At 48.0% G+C, this 18959-nt stretch overlaps 1 protein-coding gene across 1 annotated transcript in view; it reads left to right on the top strand.

Annotated features, from left to right (window-relative positions):
* Nucleotides 1-18959, top strand: part of LOC147726345 (O-acyltransferase like protein-like) — a 62800-nt gene that overhangs the window by 18696 nt on the left and 25145 nt on the right. The gene's annotated exons all lie outside the window — the stretch shown is intronic.

The raw sequence follows: 18959 nt of genomic DNA, 5'->3' as shown, positions 1-18959 counted from the left end.
ACCAGAGCTGCTAAATTTCCCAATATCATTAGTGAACCCCACCTTAATTAAAACCTTCTTTTAGGACATGTAAGTTCATCCATGGAAGGCCAAAGCAAACCCGGAGGTCTCACATCACGCATGCTTGGATATTGAAGCACACTATCTATTATCCTTGTAACCTGATGGTGCTGTTAATCTTGGCTGGATGGCTCCCGTGTTGGAGTGATTGTTGTTTTATTCTGCACATAGTACAGTCCACAGCACTATAATCAGACAAATTTAATGCAGCGCTATTCAACTAGCACGGCACCCTCACATACACCCATCACCTGCCTCAGTTACAGTACACTAATGCATCACTGCTCAAACAGAGACAGACTGCTTTACTGCACAGTACTGCTTTACTGTACAGGGGCATGGAAGGCAGCCTAGAATGAAGACAATTTTATTGGAGCCAAGTGGAACTAGATACCGGGCAGGCACAGGATTTGAGAAAGCCATCTGTGCTGAAATAAGTATAAAGTCATGCAGCAGATAAACACCAAGGGGCCTATCATGATTGCGGTTTTCCCGCATCCTCCGGGCCGGCGGAAGCCACCGCTGGCCCGGTGGATGCGGGAAAACCGCCGCGGAGCCTCGAAAGACCCACTGCCATATTAGGATGGCTGGTGGGTCTGGCATTCCGTCCGCAGCTTTTCCGCCGCGGTCGCCTTCCGACCGCGGCGGAAAAGCACTAACATGGCTGGCGGTGTCTATCAGACACCGCCAGCCATATTAGGATGTCTAGAGTACTATGCCTTTACACGGCGGCATTTCCGCCGTCCAAAGGCATAAGGATTTTTGTTTGGGGGCCAGGGTGAAGAGGGGATAGGGGGTGCACATGGGGGGTACAGGTACCCCCCTGCATTTGCGTGCACAAAGTGGCAGGCACCGCGCGGTGCCTGCCGCTTTGTGCATGCAAATGCACAGCTTACATTTTTAACATTGCGGCGGGTGCTGCTTCAAGGTGCACCCGCCGCAATTTTAAAAATGAAGGATGTGACCGCCAGGGTGGCGGTCACATCCTAATTTGCACGGAGGGACCGCCGCTACCCCTGCGGACGGTCCCTCCTACTCCGGGGTGGCGGACGGACTTAGGTCCGTCCGCCATCATAATCGGCCCCCTAGTGTTTAAAATACTTGTACTACAACGCCTCGCTTAGCCATTTTCCAACTGTGCCCATTCGACCTTTAAACACATCATGGACAACTTGCTTGGTGCCAAAAAAGGTTGCAGTTTATAAAAACACTTATACATGTATTTCCTCATGATCATACATAACATTTTGTTGCCTCATTTAATGATTTGCTATTGTGGCTCATTCAGTCCATTTTTTCTCGTTATCTGCTTTCAGACAGATCACCTTCTGGAGGGGGCCCAAATACTACGGTCACTGTTTCCAAGGGGTTAGGTTTCAACTTGCTACCGACTTGGTGGGTGTCCGTCCGGACTTGCCCGGGATGCAAGTGCCGTCCCGCTTGCCTTCAATGCCATCTTGGCCCTTCCCTACTCCTCCGGGTTCCTGCCATGTGGCATCCCAAGGACCCCATGTGAGCACCTAGTCCATCCAGCCTGCAGCTGAGTTCTACCTCTCACTCCTTTGGTATCCCTGCGATGAGGTATCCCAAGGGACCTGCGGGCACCTTCCATCTACTCTCTCTATGGCTACTGTTTGCTCCCTCAGTGCCCCTGCCATGAGGCATCCCAAGGACACTGTGTGAGTCTTCCATCTACTTCTATCAATTTTTCTTCCTTTCCTATCTTTCTAGGTTGTCATCCACCACGCTACCTACGGTCTCACCGATTGGAGGGAGCTTCCTCCTTGCTCCTAATGCTCTCCCACCGCTTATGGGAAACCTATTTGCTCGAACACCCCCACAAGGTTTAGCAGGAACATATCCATCCCTACCCCTGTTAGGTGCACGCCATCCTCCAGGTGGTAGCCTGGCGACCTAAGATTTATGAAGCTGTGCCTTACGAAACCCCAGCCATTGGCCCTACATATCTTTGTCATAGTAATGTTCAGCTTGCGTCTGGATCTTTCTACGGCCCCCAGGTCTATCGCCCGCCTCAAGGACTTCCGCACCATTATCTCTGAGAAGATTATTTTGGCGGGAGCACCAGTTTTGCCAATGCAGCTAGGCCTGCCTGCATTGTCATTAACAGGACTATCACTGCTTCTAGTTTGCCACCCCTCCCTAGTGCTTCTTGCACTGCGGGTAGCAGTTGGTCCCATTTCATCCAGGATCGACCCATCCAGACCACCTCGGTGTCCCGCAGTCAAAGCCTGCCGAATTCATGCCTGACCTCTGCCTTCTGTTGCGCCCGTGTGACACAGGAATGTCCCACGAACCATACCATTCTGCGCCGCTTGGTCGGACCTATACGGGGGAGAATATCCGGGCTCAGCATAATGTGGGGCGTACATATCATTTAAACGCACCAGATGCTCAGGCCCAATCCCCTTGATCTGCTCACTGCCCATGCCCAGCCCAGCCGCCATGGTTGCAGCCCCAATCCTGAATGAATGGGAACCGAAAGCCCTGCTTTGGGGCCCCACTGCCCTCAAGAACTTCCTCCTTACTGCTATAAATTGGAAACAGCTAAAGAATGACCCATCCTCACATCTGAAGTGCAGCCCCTCTCTGGTTTCTGCAGTTGCCATGAATCCCCGTAGCAGGCATACCGGGCAGCATGATTTCACACTCATGCAATGCAGTCTGGTTCACCTTCCTTTGGCTGCTTGGTGGGTCTTTGACCTCCATAGCAGGATGTCCATGTGGCCCTCCACGATCCTAAGGTCGGTTCGGTGTATGCATACCGTTCCTGCGTCCCTTTCTGCTGCAGCCACCTGCTCGCTCGCTCTGTATGCCCCAAAGAAAGCTAGTGCGAATGCTGCCCTAAAAAGTATGGCCTCGCCCTGTGATGAGCATAACTCCCCAAGTGCCCCTATTTTCTACTGCAGTAGGTGGAATTGAATGGGCCTTCTTGCGTCTCTATTTGCCTTCTTCAGTCTGCCTCACCCTTTCAATGCCATCCTGCAATAAAAAACCCTGGTGGGGTCCTGCACCGATACCATCTTTGTGTAGCATGCCACTGCACTCAAATGGGTCTGGGCCCATGTTTTTGTCCTACCCGCTCTAAAAGCCCAATCTATGAAACTCAGGACCTCTCTCTGCCCAGCCGGCTGGTCATTTGTAAGCCCTGTCACAGCAGTAAATGTCGCCCAGCACTTACGTTATCGGTGCATTGTCTTTGGGGCAAGTGCATGTTCCAGCATCGCTTCTAAACCAGCTCTACCCATGCCCATACTTCCTCCGGCACCAGGGTCATCCTTTGGTCTGCACATGGAGGGAGTTGTCTATTCCTGGGACGTGTCATGCTCTAAGCGCTATATTCAACTGCGTTGACATTTGACCAACATTCGTAACAGGCCGACCACAGCCATGCATTTTGCCATCCCAGTGTTGATTGCCTGCACTACTGCGTGGTAGTTGGACCACAGTATTATCTGCTTGTTTGCTAGTCACTCTGCCCAAATGTGAAAAGCCACTACTATGGGGAACAATTCCATCAGTGAATTGTTTGCTGTGGCCCCTGCTTATTTCCAGGCTTCCGGTCATGACCCTGCCGTCCACACTGTCCCTAGGATGGCCCAGAAACCGAGGCCCCCGATTGCGTCCGTGTAAGCTCAAGCTGATTCGCTGTTGCCCATGGGTTGCGCCACATGACGGTGCCATTAAAATCAGACAGGAAGGATTCCCACTGTTCTAAGTCTGCTTTTACCCCTTGCGTTAAGCGGTCCCTGTGGTGTTTTGTGTCACGCCCTTGGTCAACCATGCCAGCCTGCTTGCAAATACGTGCCCTGCCGGGATCACCCTTGTGGCATAATTCAGTTTCCTTAGCAACTGTTGCACCTCGCCTAGCTTGGCCTTCTTTTGTAGCCTCAGGCTACCCATGATCTCCTTAAGCTCTGCTACTTTGTTGGGTGGTAATCTGCATGTCCCTGCCATTGTGTCTAGTTCAATCCCTAGGAAGGATAGTTTCTTGGTCAGGCCCTCTGTCTTGTCTTGGACTAGCTGTATTCCTAGCTCCTGTGCCAGTGCTGTGAAGCTCTGCAGGAGGAGGGTGCAATCACCTGTTTGCCTTGCCGACAAAAAGGAAGTAGTCTAAGTAATGGACCCGACCCCCTTGCAGGGCTCGTCTCCCTACTTCCCACTCTAGAAAACTGCTAAATGCCTCAAAATATGCACATGATATTGAGAAACCCATAGGCAAGCATTTGTCGTAGTAATATTTTCAATTTAGCTGAAACCCTAGCAAGTGGTAGCTGTCTGGGTGGACCGGCAAGAGTTGGAAAGTCGACTCAAGGTCTGTTTTGGCTAGTAGGGCTCCCCTTCTTTCCTGCCGTATCAGGTCTACTGCGTCGTCTACTGAGGCATAGGCTACTGCGCAATCGTCTTGCTCCAGCCAGTTATAGACGGACTGCCCTTGCGGTGGGGCAGATGGTGTATCAACCTAATTTCCCTTCCTCTTTCTTGGGTACCACGCCTAGCGGGGAGACCATCAAGCTCTCCAGCGGGGAGCAATTGAAAGGGCCGGCCACCAGCCCCAGCTGAATTTCCTTGCCTACCTTATCTCGTGCTATGTTTGTGTTTTCGCTTACAGATTTCAGGTTCCGGCTCTCCCGTGCCCCTTTGGGACCTTTGTGTAGGGTATTATGAACCCATATGTGAAACCTTCTGCCAGCTTTTGTCTGTCTGTTGTCTAGGGATATTGACCTAATAGTTGGTAGCAGCTGACCCCAGCCCTTGGCCCCTGCTCCCTCGACCGCAGGGGCCTGTCTTAATTCTTCATGCCAATTATTTCTTTGCCTGCTCCGGTTCCCTGGCCTTGCTTGCAGCGGACTGTGGGGTGGTTTCCCCCACAAGACCCGCACGCGTGTTTAAACCTGCATCCTGCCCCCCACTTGCAATCTCCTTCGTTAAATTTCCAGCATGGTTTCCAAGATTTGGTGGTTCCCTGGCTCTTCCCCTTGAACCCTTGGCTTTCGTATTTGACCATACTCCCATAGAGGTGAAAATTGGTGTCCCTGGAGCTGACTCCTTCCCTTGCAGTCACCGTGTGTTTTGGGAACCCCTCCATGTCCTGCCAGTCCCACCAGTCACTGGCCATATTTGCATCTTCTCCCTGAAACCCTCATCGTATTTCAGCCAAGCCTCCCCCTGATACTTCAGCTGCATCTCATGCACCTTCTGCTTGGACAAAATGAGTGCCGCTGCGCTCTGGGGGAATTTCTCCACAAAAACGCAAGCCAGGGTCCTGAATGCTTTTAGCCTGTTCGTTATTGTTCGCTCTACCCTGGGTTTGCACGTCTACCTCCTATCATCGTCTTTCTTGTCCTGCACTGTCTAAGCCTGCCTGGCGTACTCCTAACAGGGAGAAGATGTGTATAAACTCCTTCCTCTATATCCTTTTTTTCACTGCCAGCAGAATGAGAATGGCCAAACCTAGGTGCCTTGTGGTTGTTGGAGGATCGCTAAGGGAAGGGTGCAGGTATGCACTGGCCAGATTCCCCTTAGGGTCTGCGCCCTCCCCTGTCACCCCACCTTCGCCTGCCTTGCTGGCCCTGGGGGCCGTTGTCCCCCCTTGTGCGGCCTCCTCTGGAGATTCCGCTTCCCCCTGTTGTAGCAGTTGGGAGTTCTGCTTACTTTTCCCTGCTGCTCTTTTTGGGCCCCCCTCCTTATGTCTGGCCCTCACTCTGGCTCTTTGTTGCCTCCCAGTCTTTCTGAGGCCCATGGTGGATCCACTCCAAATGAGGATTCCTCCACAGGCCACTGCCACCATGGCATCCAAGCCGGTGGACCCCAAGCCTCCCCGTGGAAAACCTGCTGGTCCCTCCCTTGCCCTAACTGTCAAGGGGAATGATTGGGCCAAGGCCCTTGCATTGCCAAATTGCTCATGCTGTGCTGCGTGCCTAGGTTTACTATTTGCCCTGGGCTCCTTTTCACTAGGCTATCGTGGTGCTGTGCCTGTCCATCCCCCCGCCGCTGCTTTTCTTGCAGTGCTTACCCTTGTCAGCGCCGATCCAGAACGCTGCGCGAGTCCGGAGAGACCGCCGTGCTGGCTACAGATCCATCATCCTCGCTGCAGGGGCGGAACACAGGCCCACGCAGCCCACGCATTGCGGGGGGGCCCCCAAGCTCCAGGGGGCCCCTTCGGGGAGAACAGACACAACACCACCACACATGGTGTTTGTGATGACATTTAGTGGCTGCAAATTCCTATTAGGTGAGAAAATCATCCCGCAGTAGACCTGCACTGAATGAATCGAGGGGGGGGGGGGGGAGGGGCGGCTTAAACTCCGCCACTGGTGCCACCCAGCCGGCACTATCTTCAGTTTGTTCTGGTATCATTCTAGCCAATAAATGAGTGGAGGAAAACTTTCGCTTTCATATTCCGCCGTAGATTTGGAGCGCGTGCGAGGCTCAGGTTCACGTAACAGGAAATTGTCAATGCCCTCCGTGTGCACTTGAGCTTCTAGAGGGTCATTGGCGAACGTGACTGGGCCCCCTGATTTGCTATCCTCTTAGCTTCAAGTTCATGCTGCTTGGCCCGCCGGAAAATAACATTCGAGTGGGCCTCTAATCTCTGCAAACTATCGCCAGCCAGAGCGAGACACTGCTGAGAGCTGCCTCTGTGTGACTCGCCGTGTGCTCTTGTGCTCTGAGACAGCTATTTACTGCACCTGACTGTGGAATTGCAGCACTCGGGTCGGGTGAGTCATGCATTTCATTCTGATAAGTGTTGGCATCTTTCCGAGTGATAATTACAAGCCATTAGTTGTATTTTCAAGTATTTCAAAGGCCTGGATTCTGGACATGACATACTAACTGGAAACAAATTCGTATTTATCGTTCGTTTACTTTAAGTATTAGTCCCTATAACGCATTGAAACGTGTTTTCTATTTATATTTCTTCTGTGAAGCACTTACATACGATACGGGTGCTGCTATTTTTGGTGCTGTGTAGCCGTTTTAAGCTCTTCTTAGAGATTCTCATTGCTTCAATGGGTGTAATTTCTGACATTTATGTTTCTCTCATCTTCCTTGTTGGATTTTGCTCGCGACAAAGTGTCACTCATAGTCGCTGAATGTCACTCTTAATTACACTGAAGTTATGAAAATGTCACACATAAGCAATCCAAAACCTTGGCAGCTATGATTTAAACCTTATTCACCAGAGTCGTAGTTAACGATAGTGCAACAGGTGCACTGAAGCCGGAGCCTACTAGTGTAATGGGGAAGTTGCACCCCAGTACTGTTTGGCTTTTATTAGCCAATATGTGTGAAGGCAGACATCCCTTGCTGGCATTGTGACCTGTTGTGCCCTGTGCGCGCCACAGTTTGTAGCCATTGTGCTTGTGTAGGCGACGCAGTGATGATGTATTTGCTTGAAGCAAACCTGGCACGTAGTGCTTGCCCTGTGTGCATCCCCCACCTGCTTCCAAACACAAACTGCCACAACGATAAAACAGGCAGGTACATTAGAAAGCCAGAACCTCCTGCAACGCATTAGCAACACACGCCTTTTTTACATGAATGCAGGGAAATTAGTCTTTTTTTGTTGTCAGTTTGAGTTTTATAGTCTGCCTCATGTTGCATTGCGCTCCCCCCCCCCCCCCCCCCCCCCCCCCCCTCTAACTGCCTAAGGGCACCACTAGGAGCCTGGCGACGGCCGAATGTCTCTCCTGTGTAGAGAGCCGGCAGTCCGTTGCTCGAGAGGCCCCTCTGCGGACCCCCTCGCTCCTCTTATTCAGTTCTCTATGTGCCCAGGTCCCAGGACGCACTCTTGGAATGGAGGTGGAGGCAACCTCAAGTGAAGAGGGCGCTGAGCTGAGAGTGGGGTGGAAGTGAGCATATAAAGAAGGGGTGCTGAAATGAAACTTCATTGTGTTTTGCAATAAGGGTATACAGTATGTCTGGGGCTTGATGCTTACCCAACCTCATAATAAACAAGAGGCCATGTGCCCACGGGTTCTAACGCGTTGCCTTGTGAACAAATATGCTTTTGTGCAAAATGTGTAACAGACAGACTCTGAAATGTGCTGCTGACTTTAACCTCTTCTCTGCCTAGGCTAATGAATACTGAGCCAGGCCAGCTTTCAGTGAGCATGTTACTAAGGGCTGAAAAACAAGCCAGCATGAGCTATGGTTAAAAAAACAAATACTATTTAAAGCTGCAGTGTTATGCTTCCACATTCAACACAATGTTGGGTTTTGGCTTACTATGTATTTTCTGGCCAATGTAGCTTTCCTGGACACCAAGATAATTAAATCATACTATTGACATAGATGGATGTACATATACATATAAAGTGCTTTAAATGGAAAAAAATAAGTGCAGGTACTCACCATATTAAGATGTGATTGGGGTGGTGCTTGGCGGAGGGGAGGTTATGGGGTGGAGCTACGTGGAGTGCTAAGGGACCCGGCCAGGGGCACAACTTTGATTTGATTGAGATTTAATTGGTGTGCAAAACTAGTAACCCACATGCCTATGTATATAAAATACAAATCTGGGATCAGCATGTTGTGTTTTGCAGCAAGCACATGAATCCTCTGTGCTAACTTATGATGAGTCAATACTGTTATCAGATAAAGCACAGATCTTTTTGGAAAGTACTTTTGTTGGTGTTTGGAAAACGGAACATGTGCAGGTAACCTAATTATTGAACATGGGCTCGAGCTTAAAGTGTCCCAATGGCGCCAACACTACACCTTGCTCCCAGCGAGGCCTCAGCGCCTTTGCACACTCCCACACCCACCATTGCCTGAATGCGATGGCCTGGCAGAGAGGTCAGCTGAAACAAATTGCTTCTGCACTGGGCCAGCCCCTTAGGGCTGATGTGGGAACGGCCCAAAAGGTAGAGCCAAACCTGGCCTTTCAGGAAGGCCTCTGAATGGTACCTGCACTCCCCGCCTACCACGGGATGAATGTGAAGCGCCTGCGGGAGCATGGGAAAAACACAAACTTTAGGCTGCTGACAGCCCCTAGGGCCACAACACCTGGCCTGGCCTCCCTGTAGGCTTCTCAGCCTCCTCACACTCTCTTCTCCCCCGCCTGCCATTGCCTCAGTGTAAGGAGTGCTTGGCAGAGGAGTACTGCAAAGACACTGCTTTTGGTTTTAGCTGTTCCACCTACCGAGCCCCATGTCCCACAGGGGCCGATTTGTGAATGGCCTAATGACCAGAGGAACACCTGCCGCACCCCGACCACATCTATTAAGGCACAGTTTGACGGACTGGCAGGAAGGAATGTGGAATAGCACTGCTTGTGGGGTCTGGGCTAAGGTGAAGACGGCCCAAAACTACAGCCACAAAACTGGCCTCTCACTTGTCTCCCCACCTCTAAGCACAGCCGTTTGTGCTGCAACCTATCTACACATTCCATAGTGGCAGGGCTGGCTCTAGGGCGGTGCGATCTGTGTGACTGCACCGGTTGTTGACTTGGGTTGGGGGCGTCATTTAAAAAAAATGTATACTATCATTTTAAAAGCACCTGTTGCCGTGTTCCTAGCCTCCAGCAATTTTCAGACATCAATTCAAATGTCAATATAACTCAGGTGATTTATCATCGTCCTGGAAAGAGACGGGAGGTTTGTCTAGTGGAAGTTTTGACTCATCCTAAGGTAGGGCAGAGGGTTAAGATGCCTGCTGCTAAGAACGTGTATCATGCAGATAATGAAGTGCATATAATGTAAATAGGTCAGTGGGTAATTGCTTCTGTAAGACAGCACATTTTGTTAATTGTTGTTTCTAAGGCAAAATCCGAATATAGAACATTGAGCTATTAACTGTCATCAAAGAACTGCATGCAAACTGCAAGGTATATGTTAGAGCTATAGGTTTTTTGCCCAGTCTTTCATCATCCTAATCGTGCAAAAAGGGTTCCTTTGGGAAGAAAACAATTCTTATTGTGAAAGAGAACCCCTAACACTGATGTTACGTTTTAAATTCTGAATTTGTGCTTTTCCAGAATAAGGACTCAAACTATATTGCCTACCAGTATCAATGACATGTCACTCCTACACTACACCTTGTAGTCCTGTCTGATGTAACATTTCCTATACACTGATTTGCCCACATATGATTGTCTCTGTGCAATGTGTGTGGTGTAAAGTGCTCTGACACCTTACACTGGTATGAGTGGTGCTATAAAACTAAAGGGTGCTAGTGAGGGAATCCGTGGCAGAGGTCATTGGGGGCGGGGGGGAACAGATATTGTCGCACAGGGCGCCACCAGCGCTAAAGCCTGTGCATAGTGACCTAGTCAGGTGGCCATAGTGATTTGATTTGATTTGATTTGATTTGATTTGATTTTGGGTTTTATAGAGCGCATAGCTACCCTAGGGCATCCCAGCGCTAGTGACCACTGTCCTGTGGGGTGAGGAAACATGGGAGGAGGGCTCAGGGGAAGAGTAGGGTCTTTAGTCGTTTCCTGAACCTGAGATGATTGTGTTCTTGCCTTAGGGAGAGAGGAAGGGCATTCCATAGTCTGGGGGCGTTGTACGAGAATAGGCGACCGCCTGTTCTGGACTTCCTAATTCTGGGAACGTTTGCAAGGGAGAGGGAGTTTGATCTTAATTGCCTAGTAGACTGTTGTTTTGTCACAAGTGGCCTAAGGATGGGAGGGCCTTCGTTGTGCATTATTCTATGAGCTATGCACAGGGATTTAAAGTTGACCCGTTCCTTCACTGGCAGCCAGTGCAAGCTTCTGAGGGCTGGCTTGGCCGAGTTCCTTGCTGCGGTTCCTGTGAGGATTCTGGCGGCCGCATTTTGTGCACATTGAAGTCTGTGGACTACAGAAGCTGGGGCCCCCAGATAGAGGACATTGCCATAATCCAATCTGGAGTTCACCAGCCCCTGCATTAGGAGCTTCCTGGATTGGAGGGGGAGTAGATGTAGAATCTTTCGTGCCATCTTTATAAGGCCGAAGCAGGTTCCAGCGGTTTTCCTAGCTTGACCCAAGGCTCTTAACTTCGGGTTTGGGGGATGGCGGGGTTCCCATGCATGGTGGCCAGGGAAGGGGAGTGGGGATTTTCTTAGGGTTTCCCAGAAGGAGTATTTCTGATTTCTCCCCGTTCAGTTTTAATCGGGAATCGCACATCCACTGGTGTACCTTTTCCAGACAACTGAATAGATTAGGGAGGGCGTTGTCTGATTGGTTGAGGGAAACGACGAGCTGGGTGTCGTCAGCATACATTATTGATTTAATGCCAAAAGGTTTGACGACATCCTCGAGTGGTTCCCTGTACACATTAAAAAGTGTGGGGCTCAGGGAAGATCCCTGAGGCACCCCACACTTAAGTGCTTGAGCCTTGGAGGTGGAATACCCATCTGCTACTTGAAAAGACCTGTCTTCAAGGAAGGATGAGATCCAGGCCAAAGCAGAATCCTCCACTCCTATCAGCCCAAGACGGTGGATAAGGGTTGCATGGTCCACCGTGTCGAAGGCGGCACTCAGGTCGAGGAGGATCACTGCCACTGATCCTCCTGCGTCCAGTATGCTCCTGGCTTCTTCGACTACGGCTAACAGTGCGGTGTCGGTCCCTTGTCCTGGTCTAAAGCCTGTCTGGGACTGACGGAGGAGGTGGTTGGTTTCAAGGAACTCAGAGAGATGTGGGGGCTGGGTGGCCAGTAGGATATTGTGGTTGGTTGTCATCCATGAAACCAGCCCACAGGTGACACTAAGGCAGGACCCATATGCTTTACCAATCCATCCCTGGCTGCTTCCCACATTACTAACTTTGATTCCCATCGGATGTGCTACAATTTCACTATCAGCACCTTCCTCCTCAAGTTTATTTGATTTAGTTCTCTGTTGAGAACAACACCTTCCTCCTCAATCTGACTTCAAACAAGTGCATCTTCTGCTATGCCAGCAGGAATCCTTTCTTAGATTTCCCACAGTGACAATATGCCTACTAGCAGGGCCTGCTCGCACACCTACAGTGCTATTGACGCCACAGAGCCTGAGTGTCAAATATCCCAGTGTGACGCGGGCCCCTCCCAAACTTCCTGTCAGCTCTAAATAAATGCATACGGGCCGCCCCGCAGTTAGCACACTGAGAGCAGATTAGCACTTGATTATCAGAGTGCTTCACGAAAACGGACTGACTAGTCAGGTCTGTCGCGCTTCTTTTAGTACATGCCAAATTGCACTGAGCTTGGCATGCTGCCCCATGAGCACTGGCACTCTCTTTGGCCATGGAGTAGTTCCGGTACTCAAGAGCAGAAAATATAGAAGTGCTGGTACTTAGTAACCGCGAGTACCGGCCCATTTACAGCACTGTATATGTGTGTAAGTATATTTACAACATTATATTTGGACGTGCTATATAGAGTATTGGTGTTTCAGATTCAGCACCTCCAATGCTTAGTTGTAGATTCCTCTTTTCCCCAAGTTATTCAAACCAAATGACCTTCTTTATACTGTAGAAACTTGGAATACTTAAGCTGAGTTTCTTCACAAGGCTACCTCTTCCTCGAACGATTAATCAAATGATTAAGCGTAGTCCCTGGCCTAACTCTGCATGCAGATACACATCTTCTATATTAAGGCACATCTGGGATCCAAATGCGGCATTCTACTTGGAGTAAACAGAACCAATATCACCCCAAGAGGAGAAGAGGGAGGCAATCAATTGGAGTCAGTGCTTTAAATGGAAAATGAGAAGTGCTGGTACTCACTAATTAGACTCGTTGGGCCGATAGGGGCATGGCTATGAGCCAGGAATGTAACAATAGCAACGTAAGTAAGCTTTAGTGCAAATGTTCTGATTGTCATGTAAAGCACTTGAATGCCCATGGGCCGAATTCATACAATATCAAACTGCCTCCTTACATAGGAGACATGTCAAGCATCAGCTCCAATGTCATGTGCAGGGCCTAATTTTTGGCAGTTTGATATTGCTCAAATTTGGGCAATGGACATTTGAGCGCTTTACATGGCAGTCAGAACATTTGCATTGAGGCTTACTTTTTTTAAGCACCACTGGTTAAGGGAGTTGTCCAGAATCACAGGAGGATGAGCCGACATCGGGAATCGAACCTGGTTCTCCAGTTCCACTGTTGGCAGCTCTGGCCACATCCTCATACTCGTTGTGATGACAATTAGAAGCTAACACTGCAGGAGCACCCCAGCACAGGAATACACTACCAGTTGCCTGCCAGAGCGGCACATAAACACGCTCCATCTGAAAGGGTTATTTTCAGTAGTTTTTTGCATTGCACATACCCGTACTTCAGGGCATGCGCCCTGCTGCTTCTGGGAGTACCGATACATTCCTTACCCAAAAACAAGTTCCAGTACTCAGGGGGAGAAAACTGAGAAGTGCTGGTACTCAGTACTGGTGAGTACCAGCCCATTTAAAGCACTGGACCGTAATGCTGATTTATTTCTCATAGGTGAGCACATATCATGCGGGTGCTCCATGACAGGTCTGTCTCACGGTATGCGGGCTTGTTGGACCAGGAGGGGCACCCAAAGTGCTTTCCTTATAGTGGTGGAAGGCTACAGCCATCACCAGGTGTTAAGCGCACAAGGGCAGTGGGGGCAGCATACTGTGTAGTGATCATTATTAGTGAACAGATCCTTTTTACCTTCATTCACAAACCAAAGGGCCATAGTCTGATTAAACTGGTTAAATTTGAATTTTGGATGCTCTTGTGCATGTTATTGTTTGACCAGTCACTTGTTTTTATTACACACTTTGAAAGTGTTTTCACCTTGATGCAAGAAGAAAGGGGGATTGCTTTACGAAATACGCTTGAGCTTTGTATATTACTGGATTGCTGATTCTTTTATTATACACTTTGAAAGTATTTGCACTTTTTTTTGCTTCACCAGCTACAGTTAGTATAGATTCTGTCATTAGGTACTTGCTAATATGGTTTGTTTTTATCCTACATGATGCGGTATTGATGGTGTTGTTTGCACTGGTCTATAATATGTGCACCTGAAATTGTGGAATTAGCTTTGCTTACAATATAGAAATGATAGATACAGACACACATCTGCATCAATGTTCTGAAGCATCCTAGCAGTTTTCATCCTCAGCCTTGTGTGCCTGCCTGTTTATGCCCTGCTTTCTAATAATGTCCTGATGGTAGATATTTAAATTGCACCCTCAGTTCATTTAAAATACCATAGAGTGGTTAATATTGTACAAAATCCCTGACAGACACAAGCGTGTGGCATGCAGATAATTCGCACCAGTTTGTTTATCTTGGTGCTGGCAGGATACTGGGTTATATCTTGTGTACTGCTCGTATATTGTCAGTCAAGTCTGTTAAATTTCAGATTTGGGTTTGTCTTTCAAAGTTTCAAGTAATTTTCCATCAATGTCAATTCTAATTCAGACTCTATGTAGTTGTTCCTTGTTCTTCAGCGATAGGCAGTTCCGAAAACATTACAACCTCTCCTTGGCATTGCTCTGATTCCTGCCTCAGTTAAATAATCTGCTCTTGACAATAATGTTACAAATGGTCTAGCTTATATGGTAAGAGTGTTTCTTACTTTCTTATTAGAATTTTGAGCACGCAAATAAATATAGAGGCATTTCATTAAATGTTAGAGGTTTCAATTCAAATTATACCAGCTTTTTTGGTGGTGGGGCAAAGTGGTAGGCAGTAGGTTTCGTTACGCCACTGCCTCGCTGCTCTCCTCTGCGTCGGAGCTGGACACCAGCTCGGGGGATGCCGCTCTCCTGCTTTTGGCTGGTGCACCCTTGTGCCTGCCTAACGCCGCCTTCTGGCCGCCGGAACCTTGTCCCTTGTCTTGGGGTTCTGGGTGTATGCCCCTTCGTGCCAGGTTTCATGGTGGGTGGTGCTGGTGGGGATGCCTGTCGCTGTTTCTTCCCTCTCCCATGGGCTCCATCCTTGATCTGCTGGTCCACCCATGACCTTCATGACATTGTAGCCCATCTTGCATTTACATATTTTTTCCCGAGGTGTTTCTGCCGTGTTGGGGGGAGCACTTACTGTGAAAATTCTTCAGAAGAGAAATCTACACTTGGCAGGTGGGCTGACTCCGGCCTGGTCTGTCTCTCTAGTGGTTTGGCCCCTGCCCTTCAAACCTTAAATTGCCCTCATAATCTGCAGGCCTGCTTTGTGAGAAAGCCTTTGCTTGGTCTGTCTTTTCGGCCAACAGTACGTTGAATTCTGGGACTTGCAGTTTTGCTTTTCACAAGGCAAGTACAGAATGAAAACTCCCGGCATACATACTGTTGTTGGCAAAAAAATCTTCACTGGCTAAAAGAATCAAACATTGACGGGGAACCACCTTAAAAGCTAAGTGTCCTTCGTCGCATGGGACCAGTAGGGCAGCAAGTCGTATTTGAAATGAATAAGCGCATGTTTAATACTACGGCACACTAATTGCAAAACAGTATTGTTAGCTCAGCTGGGTGTTTAGGAATCCGTCATTTTGAACACGTCTCTTAAAGGTAATCAGAAGGAAACAGCTGCTCCTTGCTTGCCTGTCCTAATCAGGCGGGCCCAGCAACTCTCTTTAGAGATGTTGTCGGACACGGACGTTGGGCGGAGAAGTTACTATTAGACAGAAAAACAATAGAAGTGAATGGCAACTTACCACTTTGAGGCCACAAAAGTCACTGACCAGGCTCCAGACCTTCAATACGCAGCAGGCTGCATGTCCTACCTCTGCTAGAAACGGCGCACGCTTTTATGCCTGTCCATCAGTACAGCGTCATATCCGCAAGGCGCTCTTTTGCTCTGATTGTAAAGTTCCCTTTAGTGAAAGGCTTTCACCTTCACCCCTCACTGACATTTTGTCACCCGCCTCAGTGATGACACCTGGGGCGGCCCGCCCCCACCGCCCCCCCCCCTTCCTACACCACTGTGGGCGAAAACCCAAGGGACCCTTTATTGTGTGGAGCCTTCAGACGCAAGGCCCAGTGAGCAAAATCACTGCAGAGAAGGGCTGTCCCTAAACAAGTCCCTGCAACGGCTACAGAGAGAGGCTTATAAATAATCGGACAAGCTATCCTGCGACAGCAAGGATTGTTGCATCAAGTCCATGTGTGGGGTAGTTTTTAATGACGTCTTGCTGGGGTTGAGACTTTAAACTTCAAGAAACCCTTTCTCCCCTGTTCCACAGCTTGACAGTGTGAACCCCACCTGTCAGGGCCGGACTGGCCGTAGCAGGCACTTGGTGTTTCTCCGGTGGGGTCAAAGGGTGGGGGCCGGTTTTGTTGCTGGTGGTGCTGTAAAGTCGACCCCTTGTAACAAAAGCGCAGCAGCGGTGATCCTGCCAGCCCCCACCCTGGAGGCCGGTCGGACGTAATTGCCAGGGCTGTTTTGCAATCCCAGTCTGGCCCTTCCGCCTGACCCCGGAATGAATAAGTAGCCACTTTCTATGGCCCGGGAAATGATTCTGAAGATTCTCAGCAGCTGCACTGTCCGCTCAGGGCTCCGTCACAGCTGCTGAAGTCCCGTGACTTCAGGGTCCAGTTGTCGCAAGGTCACAACGTTCATTTTCAATTATGACAATGACGGTGCGAGCAGCACTGCCATTTGCTGCACAGTAACTCTGGTGCCTGATCCCCGCTGCGACACTGGCGGCAGCAGGACGTGATGTACTACCGTGGCTATTGAGAGTCGGCTGCTAACAGTTTCGGTACTCCATTGGCCGCAATTTAGTACACTGTAGCACTACAGCACGGCTCAGACAGACAGCCCAACCTACTAGAGAGGCACGCTGCCACTCCAGCAATTAGTTTCAGACTAGCCTTGGAATTAGCAATGCTATGGTTTGATAGCCCGGGGAAGGCTCAAATGCCTATAATGCGTGAGTTTGCATTTCAATGCAGTGATGCGGACCGCCAAACTGAAATGCATTAGTCTAGCACGTGCTGCATGGTACTTCACAGGGCTGAGCACAATGCCCCTTAAACAGAAGACTGAAGCTAGCACAAGTCCTTCCATAAGAAGTCCAAAAAAGAACCCAGCCTTCAAACATCTGCAGAAGCATCATGAACACTAAAAAACACAATGATTGAATAAAACATTTATATAATATGCTTTAAAAACATGCTGAGCATTCTTTGCTGACAGCCAAATACTCCCTGATTGAAGCGCAAAATATATGTGTGCCATATCCTGTAGCATCTGTTTAATTTCTGCATCTGATTTGAATATTAAAATAACAGAAATGTTTTTATTCAAAATTGATTTACCGCTTTTTATCTGTAAAAAGTTTAGCCTAATTAATGCACTATCCTTTTCACAAACTATTGTACATTTGTGTAAGCACTCACTTTCAAATGCTTTATGAATGTTGCATTCCCATTACAATGTGTCCACCACACTACCATTGCATGTAGTTCTTTTGTTCTTTATGGCCAGCTAAATAAAGACCTCCTTCACAGTATGTATTCAGCTGCAGGTCAAATTGTAAATCATCACTACTATTTATTCTATGATCAGCTAAATAGTGGCGATAAGGTACTATTGTGCCAGCCACTGGGTAAATGGCAACGATTTTATAGTTTGGCCTGCAGCCAGGTAAACAGACACTTCCATATTAATTACAAACTTATTGCTCCAATGAAGTTAATGACAGAAACCCTACATACAGTGGTAATATATATTTGTAGGACACAATGTTTCAATATTTTTTACTAACAATATTTTGAGATACAACCACATGTTTCAAGGTGTCACTGCATAGCTAAGAATAACAGTAGTATGTGACTGGCTTCAAGATATTCATGTTGTGTTTTATGTTTTCAGTGTGATTGTGACAGGTTTTTTTCATGCCACGTGTACTTTCCTGTCTGAGCTGTGTGTTGTCTGCATTTTCAAGGTGTGCTCTATTTACTGATTTTGGTGCAATTGTTCATTCTGGTACTGTTGCTCACTGTACTTTAGGAGACTGGCCAAATGCATTCCCTACCACATTAATAAAACCTGCAATAGCATAGATTTAACCTTCACTGCAATCACTATTAGTGCACTAATGGGGAACATTGTATGCTGATTCACATGCAGCATCATATCCATGATCTGCATCAATGTCTAAGAGAATGTAGGTTGGGATAGTGATCGCGTACCTCTTTTTGACACACATGGAAATTATTTCCCATGTTAAGAAATCCCTTCATGGCCGCCTCCGGAACATACTTAGGTGTTCCATACCTTTCCTATCCTAACTAACCCCACTTTTTAAGAGTACATTTACTTGTGGGTTAGGGCCAAAAATGAACTTCATGTGTTTGTGATCATCCCAAAAAATGACTACTTTCTTGGAGTTCACCATGTTTGTAATGGGCACTCCAAAATGAATATCCATTTTACCGCTCAGTTAAACCTGCGCTTATGAATGAAACAACAAGTCACCTGCCCAATTTTCCATAGCTGGAGTGCCATATGTGACAGTAAATATTCATAGGTCTTTATAACATGAATCACAATCTACAATTTACGAATGGTGAGGATAGTGTTTTTTGTACCTATATGACACTTTTCGCACAAAAACTGCATAGGAAGCAAGTCTAAAATGGTCAATAAATAGTTAAAAGATAGTCATAAAACTTAAGGAAGAATGCTCCGAAACCCTTTAACAATTAACTGTCTATAAAATGGCAGACAAGATGCTTGGTTAAAACACAAAACATTGAAAGACTCATCGAACATTTCCTTTCCAGCATGGTGGAACTTACTTTGTCATCACCATAGAATGGACAGAGCTTACACCAACTCCACTACCTTGTTGATTAAAAGAGACTTATTGTGGTTACCTTTGACAAACTTTTTGTCTTGGAAGCTACCTTAACTGTTTATTTTACGGTTTAATATGATAGTTATTGTGGTTACCTTTGATAGGGTTTTTTTTGTCTAGGAAGCTACCTTAA

The sequence above is a fragment of the Lissotriton vulgaris genome, chromosome 3_1, assembly GCF_964263255.1.
Source record: "Lissotriton vulgaris chromosome 3_1, aLisVul1.2, whole genome shotgun sequence".
In the NCBI taxonomy this organism is placed as follows: Eukaryota; Metazoa; Chordata; class Amphibia; order Caudata; family Salamandridae; genus Lissotriton; species Lissotriton vulgaris.
The sequence above is the reverse complement of the archived record's forward strand: the minus strand, read 5'-3'. Positions and strand labels throughout refer to the sequence as shown.